Genomic DNA, 7,434 nt, shown 5'->3' on the forward strand with positions numbered 1-7,434 from the left:
GGGCGATGAAAAGGTGGTTTTCCATGTATGCAAATATATGAGGCAACTGAATAGCAATGAAGTTTGTTCATTGTGGACTTAGTGACCGAGGTGATTGTTGATGATGCTAGTGCCATGATGAATGTTGACGATACTTTGGAGGCCGTATTTCTTAATCATGATGATGATAAGAAGGAAGGCTATGTGGAATGTGTAAATGCATTGCAAGGAATGAGGTCGTACACTTATGAACCCCGAAATTATCCTTAGATCTTGAGAACCGGAAGACTCCTCCAACAAAGCCCTCAATCAAGGAGCCTCCCACTTTGGAGTTAAAGCCATTGACTCCACATCTCAGGTATGAATTCCTTGGGCCATGTTTTACTTTACCGGTTATTCTTTCCTCTTGTTTGACTAACGTGCAGGTAGACTCTACTTTGGCGGTGCTACAAAAGAGGAAGAAAGCTATAGGATGGACATTGGCGGACATTCGGAGTATAAGCTCCGCCTTTTGCATGCACAAGATTATTTTGGAGGAGGATGCCAAACCCTCCGTTAAATATCAAAGAAGATTAAATGAAGTAATGCAAGAAGTGATGAATAAGGAGATCATAAAATGGTTGGATGCTGTGGTTGTTTACCCCATTTCCAATAGCTCGTGGACCTCTCTGGTTCAATGTGTCCCAAAGAAAGAGGGCATGACTGTGGTCACAAATGACAAGAACGAGTTGATCCCCACAAGAACGGTGACCGGGTGGAGAGTTTGTATGGACTATCGAAAGTTCAACAAAGTCACTCGGAAAGATCATTTCCCACTCCCATTCCTTGATCAAATGCTTGATAGGTTGGCCGGTCAAGCTTTCTATTGTTTCCTTGATGGATATTTCGGCTACAATCAAATTCTTATTGCTCTGAAGGACCAAGAGAAGACTATTTTCACTTGTCCCTATGGTACTTTTGCATTCTCGCGAATGCCATTTGGGTTATGCAATGCACCAGCGACTTTTCAACGGTGTATGATGGCCATCTTCACTGGCATGGTTGAGGAGTTTCTTGAGGTCTTCATGGATGACTTTTCCATTGTCGGAAATTCTTTTGATGATTGCTTGAACAACTTGGATAATGTCTTGGCAAGATGTGAGGAGACAAACTTGGTTTTGAATTGGGAGAAATGTCACTTCATGGTTGAGGAAGGTATTGTCCTCGGACACAAAATTTCAAAGCATGATATTGAGGTCGACAAGGCCAAAATAGAGGTGATCTCTAAACTCCCACCCCCTACATCCGTGAAAGGTGTGAGGAGCTTCTTGGGTCATGCGGGGTTCTATCGCCGATTCATCAAGGATTTTTCCAAAGTGGTGAACCCCTTGTGTAAACTGTTGGAGAAGGATGCCAAGTTCCATTTCAACGAGGACTATATGAAGGCATTCAAATTGCTCATGTGTGATGCAATTGACTACTACTCCTATTATCACCGCACCGGATTGGATCTTGTCTTTCGAGCTTATGTGTGATGCAAGTGATATGGCGGTTGGAGCAGTTTTGGGGCAACGTATCAACAAAATCTTCCATCCGGTCTCAGTGACCGAAAAAGAGCTACTTGTTGTCTTCGCTATGGAGAAGTTTCGCCCCTACTTGATGGGTACAAAGGTGATTGTCCACATAGATCATGCAGCGCTAATACCGCAAGGGTAGTGAAAATCAAGTGACGGACCACTTGTCACGTTTGGAGGAGGAAGGGAGGCCATATGACGGCCTTGAGATAAATGATTCCTTCCTCGACGAGCAACTTCTAGCCATTTCAATGACCGGGATGCCATGGTTTGCCGACTTAGCAAATTATCTTGTGAGTGGTATTGTAATGAATGAGTTCTCTTCAAACCAAAGGAAGAAGCTTAAACGGGATTGCCTTGACTATTATTGGGATGAGCCGTATCTCTTCCGAATTTGTACCAATGGTGTAATTCGACGATGTGTACCGGAAGAAGAACAAGTGAAAATTCTTGAGGCTTGCCGCTCTTCACCTTATGGTGGTCACCATGGTGGAGCTAGAATGGCAATAAAAGTGTTGAATTGTGGATTCTATTGCCCTACTCTTTACAAGGACGCTAGCGATCTCGTCAAGCATTGTGATGAATGTCAAAGGGCCGGTGGGATTTCTAAGAAAAATGAGATACCCCTCACCACCATCTTGGAGATTGACATTTTTTATGTGTGGGGCATTGATTTCATGGGTTCGTTCGTGATCTCTTGTGGGAACACTTACATTTTGGTAGCTGTGGATTATGTGTCAAAGTGGGTTGAAGTCGTGGCTTTACCCAACAATGAAGCTCGAAGTGTGGTTGAATTTTTGAAAAAGAACATCTTCACAAGATTCGGTACTCCAAGGGCCATTATTAGTGATGGGGGATCACACTTTTACAACAAAGCTTTTGATACCTTACTCACCAAGTACGGTGTCACTCACAAAGTCTCGACCCCCTATCATCCTCAAGCAAGCGGGCAAGTGAAAGTCTTCAACCGGGAGATCAAGAGTATTTTGTCAAAGACAGTGAATGTCAACCGGACAGATTGGTCAAAGAAACTTGATAATGCTCTTTGGGTTTATAGGACGGCTTACAAAATACCGATTGTTATGTCTCCATACCGGTTAGTGTTTGGGAAAGCTTGTCACCTTCCGGTGGACCTTGAGCACAAGGCTATGTGGGCATTGAAGAAGCTTAATCTTAAATGTGATGTCGCCGCCAACTTAAGAGTGGCACAATTGAATGAGCTTGATGAATTCAAGTACCATGCTTATACAAGTTCATCTTTATATAAGGATAAGATGAAGTACCTCCATGACAAGTACATCCGGAACAAGGAGTTCAAAGAAGGTGAACTTGTGTTATTGTTCAATTCTCGGTTAGGAATGTTCCTAGGGATTTTGAATACTTATTTTCACTCTTTTACTTTAGTTTTAGCTCAAAAATGCTTAAAGGTATTCCCCAAAAACTGATAAAATATGCTTACTTACAGGAGCAATGGAAAAAGAGCCAAAACGATGAAATTCAACTCAAGAAGGAGTATTTTTGGACAAGGACTAAAACCAAGCAAAAAGAGCAAAGTGCGGACCGAACAATATTGAATGTGGCCGTAGACTATGAAGGAACTCTAACAGAATTCCTTTGCAAAGTGCGGACCGCACAATTATTGTACGGCCGCAGAAGATGAGGTTCAGAGAGATGGAGTTCTGAGTCCATGAAGAAGTGCGGACCACACTATTATTGTGCGGCCGCAGAATTCAAGAGTGCGTCCGCACTCAGAAATGTGTGGTCCGCAGAAGTCCCTCCTGTCAAGCTCAAATTCAAGAGTGCGGCCGCACTCAGAAATATGCGGTCTGCAGAATCTGAAGACGTGCGGCCGCAACCCAGAATTGTGTGGCTGCAGAAGTCCATCCAGTCAAGCCCAGCTTCAAAGTGCGAACCGCACACAGAATTGTGCGGTCGCAGAACCTCCGCTGGGGCAATTTTATCTGATAATTTCAACTATGTATAAATAGTACTTTTTGTCAAATTAAGATTATGTTTGAACTCCAGAAAGCAGATAGCCCTTTTTTCTTTACTGCTTTGGGAAACTTTGTATTAGTTTATCATTTTAACATTGGATTTTCATCCCTTTATCATCCATTATGAGTTTAATCTTATTTTCTTCCTTAGTTTCTTCATTTTTGTCTATGAGTAGCTAAATCTCTATCTAGGATTGTGACCCAACCCTAGTATGGGTACCTAATGGGTGTTTGATTTAAGGCTGGTTTAAGGTTGGGTGTATGATAGTTAGCCTAGTTTTTGCTTGAATTTAGGAATTAATGGTTGCAAACATTGATTCATGCCTAATTGACTTAGTCTCCACTTGAGAAAGAGAGACTAGGTCTAGGAAAACTTGGCTAACAAGAAATTGGGGTGAACTCAAGAAATTGATAGCCCCAATTAAAGGGTTAAATCTAGAGATAGTAACACCTGACTTGAGCATATATCAATGATTTTGTGAATTACCCATTTGGACTTGAGAAAGCCAAATTGGGCAAAACCACTCTAACTACCGAGAGGTATCGAGTGGGTAATCGCGTGTTGATTGCTATATTACACCCCGACCAACGAAACATGCCCTAAAGCCCACAACCCGTTAGGTAACCACCTAGGTGGAAGTCATAGTCCTAGATCTTTTATAAACTTGAAAAACAACAACACCAAAAATATCGTTCTATAGCTTTACATTTACAAACAATAGCATAAATTTTAGAAGTAGAAAGAAACTACCAAGTATGTTGAAGTGCATTTTAGGCACGTCATACACCTAGTCTAAGTATATACCTAATCCAATATAAGCTCTCTGAGGAATCGACCCCGACTTAAAGTTGGGTAATTATAATTGCATCGACCGCTTCACAATCCCAATCAGTGGTGTGAATTTGGGCGACATCACGTGACCTGACCTCGTCACTACTCCACCGAGGTTAGGTTTGACACTTACTCGGTACCGTTGTGGTATATTCATACTATGCTTCTGCACATCTTTTTGTGCAGATCTAGGTACTTACTATTAGACCAGGCATCAGTGAATTAGACTGTACACGGAGACTTCAAGGTACATCTGCCAGCGTCCGCAGACCCCGGAGTCCCCTTCTATCCTTATTATGTCATTTTCCTTATTTTCTTTAGACTCTAATGTATAGAGACACTGAGGATATATTCTTAGAAGCTTGTGACTTATTCCTACCGGGTTTTGGGAGACGAAATTGTTAAATTTGCAGTTCTTATTTATTCGATTGTTAAGGATTAAATTTTAGTTTATATTCAGTTATTCCGCATTGATAGGCTTACCTAGTCTTAGAGACTAGGTACAATCACGACATCCTATGTAGGGAATTTGGGGTCGTGACAAGTTGGTATCAGAGCTCTAGGTTCATAGGTGTTATGAGTCACAAGCAGATTGAGTCTCACGGATCAGTACAGAGACGTCTGTACTTATCTTCGGGAGGCTTTGGAACTGTTAGGAAAAATAAATATTCACTTCTTTGATTCATTATCGTGTGCAACTACTGACTTCAAAATTTTAAATCATTGTCTTTCTATTCTCTCACAGATGGTAAGGACACGCACAACTGGATTCGATGATCAGACACCCACGCCCTCTGTTGGAGCCATAAGAGGCCGAGGAAGACCAGGTGGTGCAGCCAGAGCACCTGCACAAGCTGCTGCTGAGGAACTACCGGTAGCTCCAGTTGGAGAGCAGGTACCTGAGACGCCTTGACTACCCCTGCACTTCAGGAGACTCTTGCCCAGGTTTTGAGCATGTTTAGTACTCTAGCTCAGGCAGGGTTGATTCAACTTGCTCCTGCCATATCTTAGGCTGGGGGAGGAGCACAGACTCCCGCCACCCGTACCCCAGAGCCACGGGCCCAAGTTGACCATGCTCCAGAGGTTATACCATTGTAGCCAGTTGTCCCAGTTCGGCGCGAGGCTAGGGCAGTAGTTTCGGAGGGGAGCAACTCATGCTCGAGAGGTACAAGAAGTACCACTCTCCCACTTTCAGTGGTTTGGATTCAGAGGATGCTTAGGGTTTTCTTGAGGAATGTCACTGTATCCTCCATACTATGGGTATTGTGAATTCTAGTAAGGTTTCTTTCACGGCATTCCAGCTTAGAGGAGCGGCCTATCAGTGGTGGCAAGCATACGCGTTGGATAGTCCGGCTGAGGCAGCTTCACTCACTTGGACTCAGTTTTCAGATATGTTCTTGAGGGAGTATGTTTCTCAGAGTCTCAGAGATGCATGACGCGTGGAGTTTGAGCAGTTGTGCCAGGGTTCTATGACCGTGTCAGAGTATGCGGCCCGATTCAGTGATTTGTCTAGGCATGCACTAGCCTTAGTTGCTATTGTTCGAGAGCGGGTTTGTCGATTTATTGAAGGGCTCCACCCTAGTATCAGATTCGCTATGGCCCGAGAGCTGGAAATGGATATCACATACCAACAGGTGGTGTCAATTACTAGGAGATTGGAAGCTATGCAGGTCTGAGAGAAAGAATAGAGGGAAGCTTAGAGACCTCGAGATTCTGGCACATATAACAATTCTCGTGCCCCAGTTATAGCCCGTCATGGTAGAGGCTATGTGAGCCGTCCTATTCATTCAGCACTTCCAGCTTCTAGCGGTATTCCGACTATTCCCAGACCTCAGGTTCTATATTATGCACCGCCAATGTCTAATATACCTTCTGCACGGGGTTCTTTCGGCGGTCAGTCCAGCCGATCAGGCCCGAGCCAGTCCCATCAGCCACGTCCTCCGAGGGCTTGTTTTGATTGTGTTGACACTCGTCATATAATGAGGGATTGCCCCAGACTTAGGAGGGGTGCAGCTCAACAGATTTCTCAGGCCCCACCTACTCCATAGGGCCCTCAAGCTTGTCAGGCCATGATTACTACACCAGTTGCTACTCCACGTGCACAGCCAGCTAGAGGTGGAGGTTGAACAGGAAGAGGTCGCCCTAGAGGGGGAGGCCAGGACAGATATTATGCCCTTCCTGCTAGGACGGAGGTCGTTGCATCCGATTCCATTATCATAGGTATTGTTCCGGTCTTTCATAAAGATGCATCAGTCTTATTTGATCCAAGCTCAACTTATTCTTATATGTCATCTTATTTTGCCCCGTATGTGGGCGTATCCCGTGATTCTTTGAGTTCTTCTGTTTATGTATCTACACCCGTGGGTGAATTTATTATTGTTGACCGTGTGTATCGGTCGTGCTTGATTGTTATCACTGGTTTTGAGACCAGAGCTGATTTATTATTGCTCAGTATGTCGCCTCATCACGCTATCCTTGATTGTCACACCAAAACGGTCATGTTGGCTATGCCAGGTCTACCTCAGCTAGAGTGGAGAGGTACCTTGGATCATGTTCCCAGCAGGGTTGTTTAATTTCTTAAGGCTCACCGAATGGTTGAGAAGGGGTGCGTTGCGTATCTAGCCTATGTGAGACATGTTAGTGTTAATACTCCTACCGTGGATTCAGTTCCTGTAGTAAGGGATTTTCCTGATGTATTTCTAGCATATCTTCCTGGTATGCCACCCGATAAGAATATTGACTTTGACATTTATTTGTTTCCAGGAACTCAGCCCATTTCTATTCCACCATATCGTATGGCCTCAGCAGAAATGAAGGAATTAAAGAAGCAGTTACATGAGCTGCTTGATAAGTGTCTTTTTCAGCCCAATGTATCGCCTTGGGGTGCTCCTGTCTTATTTGTGAACAAGAAGGATGGTTCAATGCAGATGTGCATTGATTATCGCCAGTTGAACAAGGTTACAGTGAAGAACAGGTATCCATTGCCACGTATTGATGACCTATTTAATCAGCTTCAGGGTGCCAGAGTGTTCTCTAAGATTGACTTACGTTCAGGCTATCATCAGTTGAAGATTCG

Source organism: Nicotiana tomentosiformis, chromosome 9 (assembly GCF_000390325.3).
Source record: "Nicotiana tomentosiformis chromosome 9, ASM39032v3, whole genome shotgun sequence".
NCBI lineage: Eukaryota > Viridiplantae > Streptophyta > Magnoliopsida > Solanales > Solanaceae > Nicotiana > Nicotiana tomentosiformis.